The sequence below is a fragment of the Drosophila melanogaster genome, chromosome 3R (genome assembly GCF_000001215.4).
Source record: "Drosophila melanogaster chromosome 3R".
NCBI classification, from domain to species: Eukaryota; Metazoa; Arthropoda; class Insecta; order Diptera; family Drosophilidae; genus Drosophila; species Drosophila melanogaster.
Genome location: NT_033777.3, coordinates 21,294,980 through 21,318,118, shown reverse-complemented (window position 1 = coordinate 21,318,118; position 23,139 = coordinate 21,294,980). Strand labels below are relative to the sequence as shown.

Sequence of the window (23,139 nt, the reverse complement as noted above, 5' to 3'; positions counted from 1 at the left end):
CGCGCGCGCAATCCTCTGACTTCGATAGTCGATAATCGTCATAATACTTGAGCTATGACTTTTTTCAAAAAGGCTTTCCGGACATATAAGCCCGCAGCAGAGGAGCAGTTAAATCAATGCCATGAGCCTGGGAACATCCGACCCGTCACTTAGAGTGAGGAGAAACCATGGACCAATAATAACAACATTTTCAGATTTTTTTTTTACTGTTATTAAATAGCAATTTTTAATACAAAGATACTAAATTTCAAATACAGTTATTAAAAAGGATGAACACGTTTTCATAATGCAATTAATGTAGACTGCAGAACCTAAAATTTCCAGCTTGCGCAGGATGAATTTGTCTCCGTTCAGCCAGGACGTTAGGTTAAAATGACAGCGTTGTACTGTAGGTTTAATGACAGGTTCCTGGCTATATCCTTGTTGCTGACACATCGTTCTGCCATCGAAATCCTGCGAAGCATATTACTTCGAAACGACGGTATGCGGTTCAAGTTGCTGCGGGCCGCTATGCACTTTGTAATACATCGCTAAAGATCTCCACGACTTATCGAACCGTCCAAACAATCAACGCCATGTGGAGAATCAAGTGCCACAGACTCCATTAGACAGTCGGAATGATCATAGGCCTATAGTTTTGGCGTTCGTAGAGCTTAGCTTCAGAAAACGGTGGAACTTCCAAATCTTATGGATTTCGTGGCCACAACGACGATATTCGATAAGTTCTGTGGGTGGAAACTTTCTTTGGTGGATGGTTGTTGGAGTCTGGGGAGTCTCTACGTATCTGAATTACATTTGTGTTCTATTTATTTTCGGAGTTGCCTCTTTTGGATTGGCTGGATCGGATTAAAAGATCGCTAGGCATCTAAAGTTTTGCAGATGGCTGTTGATTTGATTGAAAGCCAATGAAGGATTGGAAACTATGGCATCACAAAAATATATGCACATGCGTGGAAATGTACACCGCCGTATCTGTAATGCCTTACAAGTAACTGCAAATATTAAGTGAAATAATATAGTAAAATTATAGTAAAAAAAACACATTCAAGTTTTGTTGTTAACATATTTTTATTTCAGTCGAGTTCGCAGTCCCATGGTTTGAAGGAGCCAACTTCAATATTTTAGGGCGTAGTTAAAGCATCCTTCTCATCGACATCCTTGTAGAAGCACTGGTCACATCCTTTCTTCGGTAGGTTGCGTAATCATCGTAGAAGTCATTGAATTGGTCAAGACTGCCACGTTGTTTATTGAAATTTTTATCTCTCTGGTCATACATTTGGTGGGTGAGGTTTTTTGATGGTATTCGTAATACCGACATAGGGTTTAATTGTTAGGAAAAACTTAAGAGACAAAGCATCAGAAACCTCACCCGAAAACCTGATGCTTTTTTGTACGTACGAAAAGGAAGGGATTTTCAAAGTATTTGGGGGATGCGGTTCCCTTAAATCCAAATCATGAATTATAAATTCCGCAGAAATACCAATAAAGTTGGTTTTAGGCCAAATATGTTAAGTAAAAAGTGAAGATCAAACAAGATATAAGTAAGATTCAATATTTGGAATAGACTCGTGCTATTAAATATCCATATAATACGACCGAAACCCACATCCATACAATACCAGAACAACAATAAAATCAGAAATTACAAGTACAAGGATAAGCAACAATAATGAAAGGGCAAAAACACAAAAATCAAGGATAGCGATGGAATTAATAAACAAAATTTTGAAAGTCTTCCAATCTGGTAATTTTAAATATACTAGTGAAGCTTTAATGTATTAGTTGTTTCCTTCATTTCAGTGCAAGACAGATTTTTGAAAGCCATTTATTTCATGATAGTTAGGGATTCGACGCAGTATGAACAAATCTCTTTTACCAATTTTGGTATGTATGTTTTAGAAAACAATAACTTAATTATTTTTAGTTAGGACAACATAACTACATAATTATGTTTGTACATATTCATCCGTGGTTGTATTTCCGTAATATGCATTTCAACTCATCTCATTCATGGACGAGTTATGAAAAATCTTTAAGTTGCGATCATTTTGGTCGAATGCAAATGTTTGTAGTAGTGAAGTACACAAATTTGCAAAGATGAGTAAAAGCTTGATTGAGTAGAGCATATTATATATTAGGTGAAATAGTGTGCAGAGGGCACTTGCAGTTCGCCAGAAAATTGGTTATGTCCGTAGTGTTGATTTGTCTTGGCCAATATAGTGGTGCATTTAAGGATTTTCTTACATTTCCTTATGTATTTGTTGGGAATCTTTTGAATAATAATATAATATATTATTTTAACAAATGCGTTTTTGTTATTTCATGTTCCTTTCGTATGCATAAAATCCAGCGAAGAACCAAAGTCTATTTAATGTATCAAAGGAGGACTATTTAATACAAATCATAGTGACAAAAACCAGTAGAATGGTATGGGACATTGTTATCAAGTGGAGAGGAATTATGGTGTGTCTGTGCGTGTGAAGTAAAATATAAGATGATATTACCATTTTTAAGGTTTTGGGATAATATGAAAATCAGCAATATTGCTATTATTGCTATTATTGTTAATACAGCGTAGTCATTTGTTGGAACTCTAACTTTAAAAATGCCGTGCAAAGAGGAAAGTATTTGAGCAGAAACAAACTACCATATGTCCATTAAGTTAGATATAGACGGTAGATATACGGTTTATGTGAGTGAAAACAGAACATGTAAATTAACACTCATAATTGTTTTATATTTCTAGCAACATTCAATGGGGCATTTTTATTCTTCAACCGATATTTTAAGAAGCAAGTTTCCCATTTGCATTTTTAGTAAAACTACAAAATAGCATAATAACTTCATAAGCTAGCTTTTTAAGCATTCCAAATTTTTCAATCATTGTATTTGTACATACATCAACGAAATTGAGGTAGTATGCACCAAATTACGAAAAATAAGTGTGGTATAATTATGTTGAATATATTGCCATCGGTAATTCATCAATAATTTATCTGAAGACTCATGTCCCAATGCGAAACTCATTTTAAATGTTATTTATGAAGAAACAAATCGTTGTCCAATTTTGAATAGCATTAGTTTTTAAAGAGAAAAGCCTTACGCGAGTTAGATCAGAGTGTTTTAATTGCTGAGTTTATAACTGGTTTACATTTCGCAGGTGGTGTGATTATTGCAGAAGCTGAATTTAATCCAGCGAATGAGAAGAATTTAATCCAACTTTGTAAATAAGCTAAGCACGCTATTTTCAGCTGCTGTTATGCTTTATGATAAGTAGTCGAAGATATTTCAGGACCTTCGTTATTTTCATTTAAAAACATTTGTAAGATCGTTTACAAATTTTCAGTACTTTATATTGAATTTGTTTTAAATTTTGTAGTTGAATGTTAATACGGTTGGGGTCCCCTTCATGCTACATACTTCCGATTTCTTAAAAATTTAAATGATCTTATGATTGTATCTTTCTCTGTCAAGATTATTGGCACGAGCAATTTTGATAATTTCATTCAAAATTTGTATTCATAATTTCGCCAGTCAATATTTCGGCTAAGTGGGAAAACCCCAACGTATATTGTTGAGGAGTTTTAAGGATCTTGGTGATTAAAATGTAATTGACGTGCAGATTACCAAGTTTCAGCTTTTTTGTATTTTATGTGTAATATAACAGTAGTGGGTATTACTTCAATATCATGTTTAAGGAATCCAGTGAATAATTCCCTTGGTTTTTATAAAACGAACGTAAAAGACCCGTGCACCCTGCCTTTTCAAAAATGATGGTTATTGTGGATAATTATTGTGGATCATCAATTAATATTAATTTTTTTTAAGTTTCGTGATTTCATACAATTCCTGTTTTATAACTTGTTGCGTCTAACTTTAATTGTTAAAGCCATTTTTGGCTTTAGTTTAGTTTTAAGTGAATCCTTTTGTTATTTTCGTTCAGCTTATTTTTGTAATAATTACGGATCCAAGCTTGAATGCGCGGCGGATTTCTTTACTTGTTCAGTAAGTTGTGTATTTTAAACTGTTTTCCCTTGTTCATTTTGGTAATTTTCTTTTCAAATTTTCTGTTATATTTTTAAAATAATTACCAGAGTAATAGGGTATATTACTTTATTAGTTTTCGTGTTTTTTTATTTCCAAGCAACTATTCCTTTTCAAATGAATGCGACATTAAGCATTTTTGACTCAATCGACACGAACACAATAAAATCACAAAAATACTAGAACTCAAAATTGAGGTCGCATAAATGAATAAATTATATAAGTTAGAAGTAAAAAACGAAATTTTTAATTACAACATAAAATGCACAATGCATAAAATCTAGTTATCTTTTAGGTTTGGGATAATCGAAATATATCATACATATTATTGATGGGCCTGTATTATTGTGGTTGATATAATATACCAAAAAAAGAATAATGTAAGTTTATATCCTACATATTATCTTGAATCATAGGTTAGGGAAATTAAAATTGGAAAGTTTATTTTACCAAGAGGCTAACCCTTTTCGACGGATGATGATTGGTGCAATCGAGATTAAACATATGTATGTACATATTGTTGAAGAGTTCATATAATTGTGGGTCATGTTGCATCTGCCAATATAAAAAACCGTATGTTCATCGCCTATCTGTTAATTAAATTAGTATGTCTTAAAAATCCGACCTTTCAAGTTACTTTAAATTTTGATGAATCGTAGATATTATTGAAGATAATAATATTATTGTAATATATTATTGTAATAATCGAGATAAGTAATAAATATTATTGATATACTTATTATTTTTATATTTATAAAAAATAACGTAAGTTTAACGTTTAGTTCGATGCCTATGCCTTTTAAATTCTGCCTTTCATGTGGGTTTATATTTTAGTTTATAATGGGAGAGATCTTGATTTGGACAGTTTAATATCACACCTTACCCATATGGATCAAGATGTATAGTACCTATTTGTAAAAAACTCATATTATTGTTAATTTATGTTGTCGTTTTTTAAATAACTCGTATTAAAAGTTCCAGAAAATATCGTAAGTTAGGCAATATATTTCAATATATATCGTACCTAATATTGAGGGGCGCTGTTCATGTTGTAATTGTGAAGAGTTATCAAATAAAGAATACCATAATATTAATGCGTACGTATTTAGTTTGTTTGTATGATTCGGAAATTGGTCTTCTAGTGTTTCATAATAACAAGCCTTTTAATGGGTACAAATCATTATCACATCTAATCCATGTATTTGGATTATAGAAATTGAAGTTTACCAAGTCTTTTCATTGTCAAATTTTTAGAAGCCAATATCTAATAATAATCCAATAGTTTTGGATCAGTGCACTTAATACATACGTTTAAGACATATGTTTCAATTTAGATCAATGGTTGTAATGCCAGAAATGTATATCAACTCCTCCCATTCCCCGACGAGTTATTAATAATGTTTATGTTGGGAAGATCATTTACGATGAGAGCAAATGTTTGCAGTGTAGTAAAGTACTCAAATTTGCAAAGATAAGTGTGCTTTATTGAGTATAGCATATTATATACTTTATATTATTATATAGGGCACTTGCAGTTTGCCAGAAAATTGGTTATGTCCGTAGTGTTGATTTGTCTTGGCCAATATAGTGGTGCATTTAAGGATTTTTTTAAATTTCCTTATGTTTTTGTTGGGAATCTTTAGAATAATAATATATTATATTATTTTAACAAATGCGTTATTTCATGTACTTTTTGTATGCATAAAATTCAGCGAAGAACCAAAGTCTATTTAATGTATCGATGGGATGGGACATTGTTATCAAGTGGAGAGGAATTATGGTGTGTGTGTGTGAAGTAACACATAAGATGCTATTACAATTTTTAAGGTTTTGGAACAATATAAAAATCAGAAATATTGCTATTAAGGCTTTATATGGTTAATACTGCGCAGTCATTTGTTTGAAGTTATAGGATAGAAATGCCGTGCAAAGAGAAAAGTATTTGAGCAGAAACGAACTACCATAAAATGTCCATTAAGTTAGATATACCACATTTACGGTTATTGTGAGTGAAAACAGAACATTAACATTACTATTCATACTGTTTTACTTTTCTTGTAACATTCAAAGTGCAGTTTTGATGATAAGATTCCATTGCATTGAAAATTAATTCTTCAACCGTTTTTTAAAAAGCAAGTTTCCCATTTGCATTTTAAATAGAACTAAAAATATCTTGCACAACTGAAAAATGTTAATAGTTTTCATAGTGACTTCATAAGCTTTTTAAGCATTCCAAATCATACCAAGACCGTCAATCATTGTATTGTACATCAACGAAATTGAGGTAGTATGCACAAAATTACGAAAAATAAGTGTGGTATAATTATGTTGAATATATTGCCATCGGTAATTCATCAATAATTTGTCTGAAGACTCATGTCCCAATGTGAAACTCATTTTAAGTGTTTTTTATGAAGAAAAAATTGTCGTCTAAGTTCGAATATATTTAGTTTTCAGAGAGAGTGGGTTTAGGCGAGTTAGATAAGAGTGTTTTAATTGCTGAGTTTTTAATTGGTTTATAATTCGTGTGATTATTGCAGAATACTTTGTGAGAAGAATTTAATCCAACATTGTAAATAAGCTAAGCACGCTATTTTCAGCTGCTGTTATGCTTTATGATCGAAGATATTTCAGGAACTTCGTTATTTTCTTTTAAAAACATTTGTTAGATCGTTTACAAATTTGTGGTTTTCCTTAGATTTTTTTCTACCTTGTATTGAATTTATTCAAAAATTGGTAGTTTATCCATTTTGAGGGTTAATACGGTTGGGGTCCTCTTCAGGTTACATACTTCCAGTGCATTCATAAAAATGTAAATGATCTTATGTTTGTAATTTTCTCTGTCAAGATTATTGGCACATGCAATTCGTAAGGTGCCATGAATATTTCCTGATAATTTCATTCATAATTTGTAAGGATATACATATACGTTTCGCCAGTCAAGATTTCGGTTAAATGGGAAAAACCCGTATAATGTTGAGGAGTTTTAAGAATCGTGTTGATTTAAATGGAATTGGAGTACACATTACCAAGTTTAAGCTTTTTTGGTTTTTAAGTGTAATATGACAGTAGTAGCTATAACTTCAATATCATGCTTAAGGAATGCAATGAATAATTCCCTTGGTTTTTATAAAACGACCGTAAAAGACCCGGGCACCCTGCCTTTTCAAAAATGATGGTTATTGTGGATAATTATTGTGGATCATCAATTAATATTAATTTTTTTAAGTTTCGTGATTTCATACAATTCCTGTTTTATAACTTGTTGCGTCTAACTTTAATTGTTAAAGCCATTTTTGGTTCAATAGTTTTAAGTGAATCCTTTTGTTATTTTCGTTCAGCTTATTTTTGTAATAATTACGTATCCAAGCTTGAATGCGGGCGGATTTCTTTAGTTTAAACTTGTTCAGTAAATTGTTAATTTTAAACTGTTTTCCCTTGTTCATTTCGGTAATTTTCTTTTCAAATTTTCTATTGAATTTTCAAAATAATTACCAGGGTAATAGGGTATATTACGTTATTAGTTTTCGTGTTTTTTTTATTTCCAAGCAACTATTCCTTTACAAATGAATGCGACATTAATCATTTTTGACTCAATCCACACAAACACATTATAAACACAAAAATACTAGAACTCAAAATTGAGGTCGCATAAATGAATAAATTATACAAATAAGAAGTAAAACAAAAACAATTTCAAATTACAACATAAAATGCACAAAGATATGCTGTTAATCTCAGAGTCCTACATTATATGTTGTCATTCTTTTAAAATCCTAATCCAAATCTAGTTTTACTTTTTGGTTTGGGGTAATCGAAATATATCATACATATAATTGAGGGGCTTGTATTATTGTGGTTGATATAAAATAACACAAAAAAAAAAAAATAATGTAAGTGTAGGATGTAAGTAGGATATTATCTTAAATCATAGGTTACGGACATTTGAATTGGAAAGTTTATTTGACCAAGAGCATATTCCTTTTCGACGGATATTAAATTAGCATGTCTCAAAAATCACACCTTTTAAGTTGCTTTATGTTTTGTTTATTATGAGACGCGATTTTAAATTGAGACCCTTGTGTAATACACCCAACCTATATGGATTTAAAGTTTATTTTTATTTATTTTAAAATTTATTTTCGAAGGATAGTGATTGGGGTAATCGGGATAAATAAAACCTATTGTTATAGAGTTCATAAAATTGTGGGTCATGTTGCAGTTGTTAAGATATACCATATAAAAATACCGTATGTTTAATGCCTACCTATTAAGTAAATTAATATATCCTAAAAATTAGACCTTTTAGATGATTTGATTTCTTGTTTATTATGTGACGCGATTTTGAATTGGGATATTTTTATATCACACCCTACCTATATGGATTTTAAGTGTATTTTACCAAGAGGATAAGCCTTTTCGAAGGATAATGATTAAGGTAATCGGGTTTTATCATAACCATTATTCAAGAGTTCATAAAATTGTGGGTCATGTTGCAGTTGTTTAGATATACCATATAAAAATACCGTATGTTCAATTCCTACCTATTAAGTAAATTAATATATCCTAAAAATTAGACCCTTTAAGATGCTTTAATTTCTTGTTTATTATGTGACGCGATTTTAAATTGGGAACGTTTTATATCACACCCTACCTATATAGATTTTAAGTGTATTTTACCAAGAGGATAAGAGTTTTCGAAGGATAATGATTAAGGTAATTGGGTTTTATCATAACCATTATTAAAGAGTTCATATAATTGTGGGTCATGTTGCAGTTGTTAAGATATGCCATATAAAAATACCGTGTGTTCAATTCCTACCTATTAAGTAAATTAATATGTCCTAAAAATCAGTCCTTTTAAGATGCTTTAACTTTTTGTTAATTATGTGACGCGATTTTGAATTGGGATAGTTTTATATCACACCCTACCTATATGGATTTTAAGTGTATTTTACCAAGAGGATAAGCCTTTTCGAAGGATAATGATTAAGGTAATCGGGTTTTATCATAACCATTATTAAAGAGTTCATAAAAGTGTGGGTCATGTTGCAGTTGTTAAGATATGCCATATAAAAATACCGTGTGTTCAATTCCTACCTATTAAGTAAATTAATATGTCCTAAAAATCAGTCCTTTTAAGATGCTTTAACTTTTTGTTTATTATGTGACGCGATTTTGAATTGGGATAGTTTTATATCACACCCTACCTATATGGATTTTAAGTGTATTTTACCAAGAGGATAAGCCTTTTCGAAGGATAATGATTAAGGTAATCGGGTTTTATCATAACCATTATTAAAGAGTTCATAAAAGTGTGGGTCATGTTGCAGTTGTTAAGATATGCCATATAAAAATACCGTGTGTTCAATTCCTACCTATTAAGTAAATTAATATATCCTAAAAATTAGACCCTTTAAGATGCTTTAATTTCTTGTTTATTATGTGACGCGATTTTAAATTGGGAACGTTTTATATCACACCCTACCTATATAGATTTTAAGTGTATTTTACCAAGAGGATAAGCCTTTTCGAAGGATAATGATTAAGGTAATCGGGTTTTATCATAACCATTATTAAAGAGTTCATAAAATTGTGGGGCATGTTTGCAGTTGTTAAGATATACCATATAAAAATAACGTGTGTTCAATTCCTACCTATTAAGTAAATTAATATGTCCTATAAATCAGTCCTTTTAAGATACTTTAACTCTTTGTTTATTATGTGACGCGATTTTGAATTGGGAACGTTTTATATCACACCCTACCTATATGGATTTTAAGTGTATTTTACCAAGAGGATAAGCCTTTTCGAAGGATAATGATTAAGGTAATCGGGTTTTATCATAACCATTATTAAAGAGTTCATAAAATTGTGGGTCATGTTGCAGTTGTTAAGATATGCCATATAAAAATACCGTGTGTTCAATTCCTACCTATTAAGTAAATTAATATGTCCTAAAAATCAGTCCTTTTAAGATGCTTTAACTTTTTGTTTATAATGTGACGCGATTTTGAATTGGGAACGATTTATATCACACCCTACCTATATGGATTTTAAGTGTATTTTACCAAGAGGATAAGCCTTTTCGAAGGATAATGATTAAGGTAATCGGGTTTTATCATAACCATTATTAAAGAGTTCATAAAATTGTGGGTCATGTTGCAGTTGTTAAGATATGCCATATAAAAATACCGTGTGTTCAATTCCTACCTATTAAGTAAATTAATATGTCCTAAAAATCAGTCCTTTTAAGATGCTTTAACTTTTTGTTTATAATGTGACGCGATTTTGAATTGGGAACGATTTATATCACACCCTACCTATATGGATTTTAAGTGTATTTTACCAAGAGGATAAGCCTTTTCGAAGGATAATGATTAAGGTAATCGGGTTTTATCATAACCATTATTAAAGAGTTCATAAAATTGTGGGTAATGTTGCAGTTGTTAAGATATGCCATATAAAAATACCGTGTGTTCAATTCCTACCTATTAAGTAAATTAATATGTCCTAAAAATTAGACCCTTTAAGATGCTTTAATTTCTTGTTTATTATGTGACGCGATTTTGATTTGGGATAGTTATATATCACACCCTACCTATATGGATTTTAAGGGTATTTTACCAAGAGGATAAGCCTTTTCGAAGGATAGTGATTGGGGTAATCGGGATAAATAAAACCTATTGGTAAAGAGTTCATAAAGTTGTGGGTCATGTTGCAGTTGTTAAGATATGCCATATAAAAATACCGTGTGTTCAATTCCTACCTATTAAGTAAATTAATATGTCCTAAAAATCAGTCCTTTTAAGATGCTTTAACTTTTTGTTAATTATGTGACGCGATTTTGAATTGGGATAGTTTTATATCACACCCTACCTATATGGATTTTAAGTGTATTTTACCAAGAGGATAAGCCTTTTCGAAGGATAATGATTAAGGTAATCGGGTTTTATCATAACCATTATTAAAGAGTTCATAAAAGTGTGGGTCATGTTGCAGTTGTTAAGATATGCCATATAAAAATACCGTGTGTTCAATTCCTACCTATTAAGTAAATTAATATGTCCTATAAATCAGTCCTTTTAAGATACTTTAACTCTTTGTTTATTATGTGACGCGATTTTGAATTGGGAACGTTTTATATCACACCCTACCTATATGGATTTTAAGTGTATTTTACCAAGAGGATAAGCCTTTTCGAATGATAATGATTAAGGTAATCGGGTTTTATCATAACCATTATTAAAGAGTTCATAAAAGTGTGGGTCATGTTGCAGTTGTTAAGATATGCCATATAAAAATACCGTGTGTTCAATTCCTACCTATTAAGTAAATTAATATGTCCTAAAAATCAGTCCTTTTAAGATGCTTTAACTTTTTGTTTATTATGTGACGCGATTTTAAATTGGGAACGTTTTATATCACACCCTACCTATATAGATTTTAAGTGTATTTTACCAAGAGGATAAGAGTTTTCGAAGGATAATGATTAAGGTAATTGGGTTTTATCATAACCATTATTAAAGAGTTCATAAAATTGTGGGTCATGTTGCAGTTGTTAAGATATGCCATATAAAAATACCGTGTGTTCAATTCCTACCTATTAAGTAAATTAATATGTCCTAAAAATCAGTCCTTTTAAGATGCTTTAACTTTTTGTTTATTATGTGACGCGATTTTGAATTGGGATAGTTTTATATCACCCCCTTCCTATATGGATTTTAAGTGTATTTTACCAAGAGGATAAGCCTTTTCGAAGGATAATGATTAAGGTAATCGGGTTTTATCATAACCATTATTAAAGAGTTCATAAAATTGTGGGTCATGTTGCAGTTGTTAAGATATGCCATATAAAAATACCGTGTGTTCAATTCCTACCTATTAAGTAAATTAATATGTCCTAAAAATCAGTCCTTTTAAGATGCTTTAACTTTTTGTTTATTATGTGACGCGATTTTGAATTGGGAACGATTTATATCACACCCTACCTATATGGATTTTAAGTGTATTTTACCAAGAGGATAAGCCTTTTCGAAGGATAATGATTAAGGTAATCGGGTTTTATCATAACCATTATTAAAGAGTTCATAAAATTGTGGGTCATGTTGCAGTTGTTAAGATATGCCATATAAAAATACCGTGTGTTCAATTCCTACCTATTAAGTAAATTAATATGTCCTAAAAATCAGTCCTTTTAAGATGCTTTAACTTTTTGTTTATTATGTGACGCGATTTTGAATTGGGAACGATTTATATCACACCCTACCTATATGGATTTTAAGTGTATTTTACCAAGAGGATAAGCCTTTTCGAAGGATAATGATTAAGGTAATCGGGTTTTATCATAACCATTATTAAAGAGTTCATAAAAGTGTGGGTCATGTTGCAGTTGTTAAGATATGCCATATAAAAATACCGTGTGTTCAATTCCTACCTATTAAGTAAATTAATATGTCCTAAAAATTAGACCCTTTAAGATGCTTTAATTTCTTGTTTATTATGTGACGCGATTTTGATTTGGGATAGTTATATATCACACCCTACCTATATGGATTTTAAGGGTATTTTACCAAGAGGATAAGCCTTTTCGAAGGATAGTGATTGGGGTAATCGGGATAAATAAAACCTATTGGTAAAGAGTTCATAAAGTTGTGGGTCATGTTGCAGTTGTTAAGATATACCATATAAAAATACCGTGTGTTCAATTCCTACCTATTACGTAAATTTATGTCCTAAAAATTAGACCCTTTAAGATGCTTTAATTTCTTGTTTATTATGTGACGCGATTTTGATTTGGGATAGTTTTATATCACACCCTACCTATATGGATTTTAAGTGTATTTTACCAAGAGGATAAGCCTTTTCGAAGGATAGTGATTGGGGTAATCGGGATAAATAAAACCTATTGGTAAAGAGTTCATAAAGTTGTGGGTCATGTTGCAGTTGTTAAGATATACCATATAAAAATACCGTATGTTCAATGCCTACCTATTAAGTAAATTAATATGTCCTAAAAATTAGACCCTTTAAGATGCTTTAATTTCTTGTTTATTATGTGACGCGATTTTGAATTGGGATAGTTTTATATCACACCCTACTTATATGGATTTTAAGGGTATTTTACCAAGAGGATAAGCCTTTTCGAAGGATAGTGATTGGGGTAATCGGGATAAATAAAACCTATTGGTAAAGAGTTCATAAAGTTGTGGGTCATGTTGCAGTTGTTAAGATATACCATATAAAAATACCGTATGTTCAATGCCTACCTATTAAGTAAATTAATATGTCCTAAAAATTAGACCCTTTAAGATGCTTTAATTTCTTGTTTATTATGTGACGCGATTTTGAATTGGGATAGTTTTATATCACACCCTACTTATATGGATTTTAAGGGTATTTTACCAAGAGGATAAGCCTTTTCGAAGGATAGTGATTGGGGTAATCGGGATAAATAAAACCTATTGGTAAATAGTTCATAAAATTGTGGGTCATGTTGCAGTTGTTAAGATAAACCATATAAAAATACCGTATGTTAAATGCCTACCTATTAAGTAAATTAGTATGTCCTAAAAATTAGACCCTTTAAGATGCTTTAATTTCTTGTTTATTACGAGACGCGATTTTGAATTGGGAATGTTTTATATCACACCCTACCTATATGGATTTTAAGTGTATTTTACCAAGAGGATAAGCCTTTTCGAAGGATAATGATTAAGGTAATCGGGTTTTATCAAAACCATTATTAAAGAGTTCATAAAAGTGTGGGTCATGTTGCATGTCCTTTTCGAAGGATAATGATTAAGGTAATCGGGTTTTATAATAACCATTATTAAAGAGTTCATAAAAGTGTGGGTCATGTTGCAGTTGTTAAGATATACCATATAAAAATACCGTATGTTCAATGCCTACCTATTAAGTAAATTAATATGTCCTAAAAATCAGTCCTTTTAAGATGCTTTAACTTTTTGTTTATTATGTGACGCGATTTTGAATTGGGAACGATTTATATCACACCTTACCTATATGGATTTTAAGTGTATTTTACCAAGAGGATAAGCCTTTTCGAAGGATAATGATTAAGGTAATCGGGTTTTATCATAACCATTATTAAAGAGTTCATAAAAGTGTGGGTCATGTTGCAGTTGTTAAGATATGCCATATAAAAATACCGTGTGTTCAATTCCTACCTATTAAGTAAATTAATATGTCCTAAAAATTAGACCCTTTAAGATGCTTTAATTTCTTGTTTATTATGTGACGCGATTTTGATTTGGGATAGTTATATATCACACCCTACCTATATGGATTTTAAGGGTATTTTACCAAGAGGATAAGCCTTTTCGAAGGATAGTGATTGGGGTAATCGGGATAAATAAAACCTATTGGTAAAGAGTTCATAAAGTTGTGGGTCATGTTGCAGTTGTTAAGATATACCATATAAAAATACCGTGTGTTCAATTCCTACCTATTACGTAAATTTATGTCCTAAAAATTAGACCCTTTAAGATGCTTTAATTTCTTGTTTATTATGTGACGCGATTTTGATTTGGGATAGTTTTATATCACACCCTACCTATATGGATTTTAAGTGTATTTTACCAAGAGGATAAGCCTTTTCGAAGGATAGTGATTGGGGTAATCGGGATAAATAAAACCTATTGGTAAAGAGTTCATAAAGTTGTGGGTCATGTTGCAGTTGTTAAGATATACCATATAAAAATACCGTATGTTCAATGCCTACCTATTAAGTAAATTAATATGTCCTAAAAATTAGACCCTTTAAGATGCTTTAATTTCTTGTTTATTATGTGACGCGATTTTGAATTGGGATAGTTTTATATCACACCCTACTTATATGGATTTTAAGGGTATTTTACCAAGAGGATAAGCCTTTTCGAAGGATAGTGATTGGGGTAATCGGGATAAATAAAACCTATTGGTAAAGAGTTCATAAAATTGTGGGTCATGTTGCAGTTGTTAAGATAAACCATATAAAAATACCGTATGTTAAATGCCTACCTATTAAGTAAATTAGTATGTCCTAAAAATTAGACCCTTTAAGATGCTTTAATTTCTTGTTTATTACGAGACGCGATTTTGAATTGGGAATGTTTTATATCACACCCTACCTATATGGATTTTAAGTGTATTTTACCAAGAGGATAAGCCTTTTCGAAGGATAATGATTGGGGTAATCGGGATAAATAAAACCTATTGTTAAGTTCATAAAATTGTGGGTCATGTCGCAGTTGTTAAGATATACCATATAAAAATACCGTATGTTCAATTCCTACCTATTAAGTAAATTAATATGTCCTATAAATCAGTCCTTTTAAGATGCTTTAACTTTTTGTTTATTATGTGACGCGGTTTTGAATTGGGAACGTTTTATATCACACCCTACCTATATGGATTTTAAGTGTATTTTACCAAGAGGATAAGCCTTTTCGAAGGATAATGATTAAGGTAATCGGGTTTTATCAAAACCATTATTAAAGAGTTCATAAAAGTGTGGGTCATGTTGCATGTCCTTTTCGAAGGATAATGATTAAGGTAATCGGGTTTTATAATAACCATTATTAAAGAGTTCATAAAAGTGTGGGTCATGTTGCAGTTGTTAAGATATACCATATAAAAATACCGTATGTTCAATGCCTACCTATTAAGTAAATTAATATGTCCTAAAAATTAGACCCTTTAAGATGCTTTAATTTCTTGTTTATTATGTGACGCGATTTTGAATTGGGAACGTTTTATATCACACCCTACCTATATGGATTTTAAGTGTATTTTACCAAGAGGATAAGCCTTTTCGAAGGATAGTGATTGGGGTAATCGGGATAAATAAAACCTATTGTTAAGTTCATAAAATTGTGGGTCATGTCGCAGTTGTTAAGATATACCATATAAAAATACCGTGTGTTCAATTCCTACCTATTAAGTAAATTAATATGTCCTATATATCAGTCCTTTTAAGATGCTTTAACTCTTTGTTTATTATGTGACGCGATTTTGAATTGGGAACGTTTTATATCACACCCTACCTATATGGATTTTAAGTGTATTTTACCAAGAGGATAAGCCTTTTCGAAGGATAATGATTAAGGTAATCGGGTTTTATCATAACCATTATTAAAGAGTTCATAAAAGTGTGGGTCATGTTGCAGTTGTTAAGATATACCATATAAAAATACCGTATGTTCAATTCCTACCTATTAAGTAAATTCATATGTCCTATATATCAGTCCTTTTAAGATGCTTTAACTTTTTGTTTATTATGCGACGCGATTTTGAATTGGGAACGTTTTATATCACACCCTACCTATATGGATTTTAAGTGTATTTTACCAAGAGGATAAGCCTTTTCGAAGGATAATGATTAAGGTAATCGGGTTTTATCATAACCATTATTAAAGAGTTCATAAAAGTGTGGGTCATGTTGCAGTTGTTAAGATATACCATATAAAAATAGCGTGTGTTCAATTCCTACCTATTAAGTAAATTAATATGTCCTATATATCAGTCCTTTTAAGATGCTTTAACTCTTTGTTTATTATGTGACGCGATTTTGAATTGGGAACGTTTTATATCACACCCTACCTATATGGATTTTAAGTGTATTTTACCAAGAGGATAAGCCTTTTCGAAGGATAATGATTAAGGTAATCGGGTTTTATCAAAACCATTATTAAAGAGTTCATAAAAGTGTGGGTCATGTTGCAGTTGTTAAGATATACCATATAAAAATACCGTATGTTCAATTCCTACCTATTAAGTAAATTAATATGTCCTATATATCAGTCCTTTTAAGATGCTTTAACTCTTTGTTTATTATGTGACGCGATTTTGAATTGGGAACGTTTTATATCACACCCTACCTATATAGATTTTAAGTGTATTTTACCAAGAGGATAAGCCTTTTCGAAGGATAATGATTAAGGTAATCGGGTTTTATAATAACCATTATTAAAGAGTTCATAAGTGTGGGTCATGTTGCAGTTGTTAAGATATACCATATAAAAATACCGTATGTTCAATTCCTACCTATTAAGTAAATTAATATGTCCTATATATCAGTCCTTTTAAGATGCTTTAACTCTTTGTTTATTATGTGACGCGATTTTGAATTGGGAACGTTTTATATCACACCCTACCTATATGGATTTTAAGTGTATTTTACCAAGAGGATAAGCCTTTTCGAAGGATAATGATTAAGGTAATCGGGTTTTATCAAAACCATTATTAAAGAGTTCATAAAAGTGTGGGTCATGTTGCTGTTGTTAAGATATACCATATAAAAATAGCGTGTGTTCAATTCCTACCTATTAAGTAAATTAATATGTCCTATATATCAGTCCTTTTAAGATGCTTTAACTCTTTGTTTATTATGTGACGCGATTTTGAATTGGGAACGTTTTATATCACACCCTACCTATATGGATTTTAAGTGTATTTTACCAAGAGGATAAGCCTTTTCGAAGGATAATGATTAAGGTAATCGGGTTTTATCAAAACCATTATTAAAGAGTTCATAAAAGTGTGGGTCATGTTGCAGTTGTTAAGATATACCATATAAAAATACCGTATGTTCAATTCCTACCTATTAAGTAAATTAATATGTCCTAAAAATTAGACCCTTTAAGATGCTTTAATTTCTTGTTTATTATGTGACGCGATTTTAAATTGGGAACGTTTTATATCACACCCTACCTATATAGATTTTAAGTGTATTTTACCAAGAGGATAAGAGTTTTCGAAGGATGATGATTAAGGTAATCGGGTTTTATCAAAACCATTATTAAAGAGTTCATAAAAGTGTGGGTCATGTTGCAGTTGTTAAGATATACCATATAAAAATACCGTATGTTCAATTCCTACCTATTAAGTAAATTAATATGTCCTATATATCAGTCCTTTTAAGATGCTTTAACTCTTTGTTTATTATGTGACGCGATTTTGAATTGGGAACGTTTTATATCACACCCTACCTATATGGATTTTAAGTGTATTTTACCAAGAGGATAAGCCTTTTCGAAGGATAATGATTAAGGTAATCGGGTTTTATAATAACCATTATTAAAGAGTTCATAAAAGTGTGGGTCATGTTGCAGTTGTTAAGATATACCATATAAAAATACCGTATGTTCAATTCCTACCTATTAAGTAAATTAATATGTCCTATATATCAGTCCTTTTAAGATGCTTTAACTTTTTGTTTATTATGTGACGCGATTTTGAATTGGGAACGTTTTATATCACACCCTACCTATATGGATTTTAAGTGTATTTTACCAAGAGGATAAGCCGTTTCGAAGGATGATGATTAAGGTAATCGGGTTTTATCAAAACCATTATTAAAGAGTTCATAAAAGTGTGGGTCATGTTGCATGTCCTTTTCGAAGGATAATGATTAAGGTAATCGGGTTTTATAATAACCATTATTAAAGAGTTCATAAAAGTGTGGGTCATGTTGCAGTTGTTAAGATATACCATATAAAAATACCGTATGTTCAATTCCTACCTATTAAGTAAATTAATATGTCCTAAAAATTAGACCCTTTAAGATGCTTTAATTTGTTGTTTATTATGTGACGCGATTTTGAATTGGGATAGTTTTATATCACACCCTACTTATATGGATTTTAAGGGTATTTTACCAAGAGGCTAAGCCTTTTCGAAAGATTGTGATTGGGGTAATCGGAGTAAATGAAACCTATTGTTAAAGAGTTCAAATAATTGCGGGTCATGTTGCAGTTGTACGATGTACTTTTGGTTTATTACGAGACGCAATTTTGAATTGGGGCAGTTTTATAACACACACCTATATGGATTTTAAGTTTATTTTACCAAGAGGCTAATCGACATAAATCATACCTATTGTTCATGGTTTCATATTATTGTGGTTCATTTTGTTGTGGTTATTTATCTTTATAAATTCCTTATTACGAATATTATACTTTACAGTTTTCAATTTCAAACCTTTTTTTATTATTTTTCAAAGTTCTCTTAATGTAATCTCGTCCAACACGAGTCGTACGTGTATATATTTTGGTTCGGTAATTAAATTGAAGTACTTCGAGTAATTTTCATGTTATAAATGGTTTTTTTTGCCATTCAATAATATTATTTTTAGGTTTTTTTGTATGCAAAAATATGTGTGAAGGTGTATAGAATTTGGGACCTCCAAACAAAATAATATCCGTTGATTTTTCCAAAAAAATATAGTTCTGATGTTCTGATCCTAAAAATGTGGAGAAAAATAAATGCGGAATATACGTACTTTTCAGCTGATTTTAAACCTTAAAATTCTCGTTCGAATACAAACTTTTTGCGCTCACAGGAGATCAATAGACCTTTCCTCAATTGTAGACACTTTGTCCGATTTTTCGACTTGGTTTCATAACGTGAGTAATTTGTGTATAGGACGAACGATATTGGCATCTTGATAAAGGGCCTTTCCTCCGAGGGACTATTCTCGTAACGCTAAATTTAAGCTAGATGGTATAACTGAAATCGGATCTTTTCTTGAAATAAAAATATCACGAGCAAATGTTTCGAAATTTATTTTTTGAATTTTTGAATTTTTATTCACTTTTTCTGTGGCTTTTCTGTTATAGAGCTCTTTTGTTATTCATTTTTTCTATTTTTGTTGTGATTCAACAGGTACACTTACATCAGTACAGGTAATTCTTAATTGGTGAAGTGTATAAGAACAAAAATTTAAACAGTTTCTGGTATTTAAGAACATAAGTGACACATGGTTGGTGTGGAAATGTCTTCCGTATTGACTTTACAACTGAATATAAGAACAAAATTAATATTTACAACCAACTGGCAGGGTATATTCGAGCTCGTTGGTTCAACTACTAATCCAGAGACGATGTGTCATTGAACGTAATATGCTGCCACGTGTACGTATGTCTGCCCTTTACGGAACTTGTTCGATGATAGTAAGCGACAGAAGGCCTTTTCGGTAGGGTATCCTTCACCCATAGTGGAGCAGAGAAGTCGATACACCAGTGTTCCTATAACACAATCCGCACAATCAATCTGACAGAATCGAGCACCCTGGCTGGCCTACGACCCCGGACATTAGATATATGTACGCATATGATCTCAGTCACGGTCGCAGACACAGCTTTCGAATAACGCTGCAATCGGGATCGGGCCGAGTGCGTTTTCAGCACCCATATGCCGCCCCATGCTTGCGCAGGGTATCGACTTTTCACGGATCGATATCGATATCAACTTTCAACGCCCAACTATAAAGTTTAGAGAAAGAAATACATATTGCTTGGTTAAGTGGTATGGCAGGTTGCATATAGAGATGTTTACAAATAAGATTAACAGCTAGGTAAATGTTAAAACGTCTACAATCTAGTTTAGAATGTCAATAGAAGCGACAGGGACAAAGTCAGGCTGGCGAGATTACCGCTGATAAACACCAGTTATACGTATGGGGAAGCAAAACTGGGGAAAGGCAAACAAAGAGCTCGTTTGTATGTACGCCGCAGCGTTTTCTGCGCAGCTGCCGTTTTCGTCCAACTGCGATACATTCACACATCTCGCCATATGTATGGTGGGGGATTGGGGTGTCTCTGAGTGTATACATATATAAAAATGTGTATACCCGATAGGTAGAGAGTCAATTGTAAACGTAAGAGTAAGCTGTTTCTGGAGAGAGAGAACGAGCCAGTTGGTGGCCTTTCGATCCGGGGGTTGCTCACGAGAATAGTTCGAGAACTTTCGACTTGGATACACACAAATGTGAAGTAGTAGGGACACATTTACAATTTGCGATTACGCAACACGATGAAATTGCAATGGCTGCAGAAGAAATGGCTTCGATGCGACGTTTGAAAACGTGTTTCGCTACATACATATGTACGGTTATATAAACTACGTCTTAAACATAGGTTTGGCTTACGAATTAAGAATATAGAACACGCTGCATTCGTTGCTGTGTATGTATACCTGGCTTCCTATTTCAATCTTTCAAAATCCGCAGGTCAGGGCCATCGCCATTCGACACAGAGAGTACTGCACACATCCTTACATCCTGGATAACTGCCTCAGACTGCCTAGTGGGTCACTTTCTAGCCAAATTTGAGAAAACTGCCTGCTGCATTGCGAAATTCCCCGACGCTGACCAGCAAAATCGATGACTAATCACATCTTTTCCAGGGGGTTTGCGTATGGTTTCATTGTTTCCAACTCGAGAGCATTAAATGCCCGACGTGGAAAAATACTACGTGGGCCCTTGCCCCTGCATTTTGCAATACTCGTACTGCTGCTGCTCGTCTGCTGGGACACGATTTTTACACTTTTCCATTTTTGGTTGTAGCTACTGCTTGCAAATTGCAAGAAAGAAAATTTCTTTGTACTATTTTTAACTGGTTATTTTTTCAGCTTCACTTTGAATGCACTTGAACACTTTTCATTTGAGAGTGACGTGACCGGACTGAGGCGGCTCTATTTATACCCAACCGCTGGGTTCGGGAAAAATCTGCCTGTCTCTCGGGTCTGCGGCATTGGGGTTGGAGCGAGTACACTATATACATACATCGTATACGTGCTCCTACGGTTTCTCACGAGTGTCTACATCACTGTGCTACAAAAACTACCCTCATTTCGTGAGAAAGGTGGGTAAGCCGGTTAAGCACATACATATGGATTTTTCTCTTGTGTTCTGGAAACTACTGCACATACTAACCAAATCTGAATATGCACACATATAATGTCTAAGAATTTCGTGCTTCAGCGATATTCTTTCTTATGCTTTAATTACTGCTCTAAAGCTATGTGGTTACAATAAACAAATGCGGAAAAAATATATATATTATGTACAAATGTACATCGCTTTCGAAAAAAATAAAGCAATTCTTGTTGATTAGTGTAGAATGGAAATATCCAGAAGGAGACAAATAATGTTCAGTTTTCGAGAGAGGGACCGCATGCTTTTTTTTATTGATTCACAGGGTTGCTTTTTCCATGCCGAATTTAACGAAAGAATATCGATTAATTTCGTCGTGAAGAAATAAATAAAAATTAAAACACACAAATTTGGTTACATTTTATAGAAATATCGTTTTCATTAAAATGCATATAAGTTTAGTTAAAACAAGGCAAACATTTATCTAATGCGTACGTAGTTTTCCAATGTAAGATACATGTAAAAACCCGATGTCAACCCAGTAGTACCAATAAAGAACACAGTTGTAGATGTCAATTATGGCGCCGTATTGTAAAATAAAATACCCACGCTTATCGATAATGACAGACATTTAAAAACAAGAGAGAGTTCTATAATCGAGTTTTCCAACTATGAGATACCCGTTACTCAGCAAGTAAATTCAATTTTTTTAGTAATATCGGTAGAAACTGGCGAACAAAATTAATAAAATGATAAGAAATTAAAAATTGTTCAAAAGTGTGGCCGTGACAGTTTTGGCTGGCTTGTAGGTGTTGGCAACATTTTTTCTTGTCAAAACGATATAAAAAACGGAATAATAAAAATATGAAAAAATATTAATGGAAATAATGGACGAAATCGATATAACATTGTCCGTCTCTTTTCCTAGTCAGATGGTTGTTTTCAAATAAAGTTTACAAAAAACCTTCCATTAGGTTTCTTCAATCTAATTATTAGTTACTTAATTAGGTATATAAATAGCTCTTCAAAGTACTTTTCGGAATATATTGAGAGTTTATTTTTATACCTATCCTAATCCGGGTAGGCAAACATCTACCTACTCGAGCATTGAAACCCTCACAATGTTCTATTGTTCGGAGAGAATGGTACGGTTGGGCAAAAACCACCCCCGAATGCGTTCAGTGTAGCCTGGCGAGTGTCCAAATGTTTGCGAGTGCTGAACCAAACACAAGGTTTTTGAACCTTTGGCCGCTGGCTGAGCAGGAAAGCCAGCTGTTGCAAACGCACGCGCATCCTGCGCTCAATCGACCTCGGGATGGGTAGATACCTACTCCCTCCGAAAGACTGACGTGGGTGGGTGAATGAGTGAGTGGCACTGTGAGTGATTTCAGCACATCCTTGAGCAACAGAGTGCTCAGTTTTGAGCGCCAACTAAACTC

At 32.3% G+C, this 23,139-nt stretch overlaps 1 long non-coding RNA gene and 1 other non-coding gene across 8 annotated transcripts, besides 1 other annotated feature; both read right to left on the bottom strand.

The window, feature by feature from the left end:
* Positions 1–282: 282 nt before the first annotated feature.
* Positions 283–21,992, bottom strand: lncRNA:Hsromega (Heat shock RNA omega). Of its 7 annotated transcripts, none has more exons than NR_074036.1 (2): positions 21,022–21,498; positions 7,413–20,309 (listed from the first exon to the last, which is right to left on the bottom strand). It is a non-coding gene; the product is annotated as a heat shock RNA omega (long non-coding RNA). The 7 variants fall into 7 exon arrangements; NR_048444.1 differs by having other exon boundaries at positions 19,611–20,309; positions 21,022–21,992; NR_002069.3 differs by having other exon boundaries at positions 19,611–20,309.
* On the bottom strand, positions 1,254–1,403 carry mir-4951 (mir-4951 stem loop). Its single transcript, NR_048446.1, has one exon. It is a non-coding gene; the product is annotated as a mir-4951 precursor RNA (primary transcript).
* Positions 21,993–22,329: 337 nt separating the features above from the next.
* Positions 22,330–22,516: a mobile genetic element.
* Positions 22,517–23,139: the final 623 nt, after the last annotated feature.